Source organism: Acanthochromis polyacanthus, chromosome 7 (genome assembly GCF_021347895.1).
Source record: "Acanthochromis polyacanthus isolate Apoly-LR-REF ecotype Palm Island chromosome 7, KAUST_Apoly_ChrSc, whole genome shotgun sequence".
NCBI classification, from domain to species: domain Eukaryota; kingdom Metazoa; phylum Chordata; class Actinopteri; family Pomacentridae; genus Acanthochromis; species Acanthochromis polyacanthus.
Window position 1 is genome coordinate 40,785,242 of NC_067119.1, and position 2,766 is coordinate 40,788,007.

Consider the following 2,766-nt stretch of genomic DNA (forward strand, 5'->3'; position numbering starts at 1 on the left):
GTCATGATGGAAAAAAGTATTCCTATGAGAAGATTTATGGCAGAAAAATATCGTCACCTCTGGATAAAAGGACTTTTTGCAACCTCTTATGATCATGTGTTTTATGACTTGTTTACATTTGCTGGACCTATCTTAAAATGACAATGTGTTCCTGCACTCTGAACACGTCTGTACATCTTTTACCAGAGCGACAAACATCAGAGGACCAGAAGTTCAAGAGGCAACGAGAGCTGAGTGGGTTTGCTTTCATGCTTCCTGATGTGAAATTAACTCAGCGTCACACACAAACTGCTGGCCGGTGTTTGCCCGCTATGAGCAGCAGATGGTGGCGATGGAGACATCCTGACATCGCACACATCATCATTAATCTCTCTGTTTCCCTCTCACACACATACAACTGAATGTAAAAGCTTAGAGAAAACCACAAGTCCCTTAAGAAACATCCCAGATATCTGCATTCTGAGCAACGGTTTCATCTGCTGGAGGATTTTAAGTTTCCCACAATCCACAACTTCGTGTTGGTCAAATATACAAACAGGCTTAAAATCCCAAATTCTGCTCATACATGCACCATAAAGGATGAAAAGAGGGTTTTGTATGAGAAAAGAATACAAGAAATTAATAAAGCAATATATATTTAAATTTCAAAGAATTTTGAAGTGACATTTTTTGTGTATGTGACTTCCAAACACTTTTAGAGTGCTAATTTTACTGCATGGTGGTTTAAACACAAGAAAAACAGACAAAATAAAGAAATGCAGATTATTTATTGAAGGTGATGGAATAGGTTGTTGTGTTACTATGTTACTAGAGCGTGGCTGCTTAAATGTCAGAAAATATCTGTCAAGAAACCACATCATTATTATTATTTATTATTTTTATTTATATCATTATTGTTGGTACTGTTTTTATTTTTATTTCATTTTAAAATCACCATAATAATAACATACTTTATAATATAATCCAGTATTGAGTCATGATGGAAAAAAATAAATCCTATTGGAAGACCTATGGTCATATGGACATAAACTGAGTTTTCTATCATTCTTTTAATTTTTTAAAATTGATTTATTGTTATTATTTTTATGAACAGTAGTAATATTAACAATAATAATGCATTAATAATAAGAATAACAATTATAATCATCGTAATAATGAAGTTACATTATTAACATGTTATTTTTTATATTTGTATCACCTGGGGAGACTGGTGTGCATTTATCACAACAGCACTGCCAAGAAAATCTGTGATCTGAGAAATAAATCCAAAGAACATTTGTAAATACCGAAAATGCTCAGATTGAAAAAATATATTCAAATAGATGCCAATACGGAGCTTCATCAGTCTGATTAACAAATCAGTTGTTATCGGCCCATTTCACTAGCCTAGCCGCGCTAGACAACCCACGGCAACGAATTTAATTCTCTGCCAGGGTGTGTCTAGTTACCCTCCATAAGGCTCGAGGCTGGATTCTCCTAAAACTGGCTGGACCAATCACCATGAAGTGTAGAGTCAGAAGGCGGGCGTAACAAAGTGACGACAGAGGCATGATGATTCTGACAGAAACAACCAGCGCACAATAAACAGTTATCTTTCGACTTGGCTTTGGCCACAGCCCTTAAAGATTTGAAGCTAAAATTCAACTTGAAAGATAAACAAAGGACGGCACTTAAGTGTTTCATTGAGAAGAAAGACGTATTTGGACTTATGCCGACGGGACATGGCAAATCCTTAATATACCAGTTGGCTCCGCGGCTCCGCTGGTTGGGAAGCTAATGGGACTTAGCCACAATCCGCCGGTGCTCTTGGAACTATGTCTGCCTATTTGTTGCGTTGATTGGTTGTATACCTACCCAATTGCTGCAGAGGGACTTGATAGACAACCTTTTAGCCCGCCTCCCTCCCTGTCGAGCTTCCCTAGACCCTTGTGCCGTCAGAAACATGGGTATAGCGTGGCTAGGCTACCATTTGACAGCAATAATGATGCATTTTAATCGGATGTGGACAAGTCTAAGAGCCCTTTAGATAAATATGAAATAGCTTATATGAGCCCCTTGAGGTAATTAGTGTACATATTTTGTCTACTGCAATGGGAAATTAATTGGAGGTATGTAAGTAATTTTTAAAATGACCTTTAAATGGGAAAATTGTAAATCTTACACATTAGATGGTATCATTAAGGGACACTGGAGCCAAAATAGTCCAATCCATAGAGTGCGTATGGTTCAGTCTGGTAAAGGTTGACTGTGCAGTTAGCGCCACCCTCAGGTTAACCTGAGCTTATAACCTTGACTATATTTCAAATAATTTTTCTTTAAGAATTATGGATTTTTTTCTTTTTCTTTTATGCCACTATATTTTTTTAAATTATATTCACAAGGAAAAATATATACATGTACATTTTTCATTTTAAACGCATTTGCCGAAGTATTTGGAATTTTCAGCTCCGTTGGTGCATGATGGGAGTTGAGGCTGAGTTGAGGAGCCTGTTTAGCCAATCAGAAGAAAGAGCGCTCTTGTGATCCGGATGTAATAATGTCGCAACAAAAAAAAGTGCCACGAACTCATACGAACTGAACTCTCACGGAGGTCATGCCCAAGTGAAGACGGAATCATTACTGCTTTTGAATCATATTTGCAAGAAAATGTTAAATTGTTCTAATTTTAAGCACATTTACCCCAATATTTAGAATATTCAGCTGTATTGGTGCATGATAGGAGTTGAGGAGGAGCGTCTTTAGCCAATCAGCAGAGAGGATGCTATC

At 37.1% G+C, this 2,766-nt stretch overlaps 1 protein-coding gene across 1 annotated transcript in view; it reads left to right on the forward strand.

The window, feature by feature from the left end:
* LOC110957620 (protein FAM83G) overlaps positions 1-2,766 on the forward strand; it is a 216,228-nt gene that overhangs the window by 27,627 nt on the left and 185,835 nt on the right. The gene's annotated exons all lie outside the window — the stretch shown is intronic.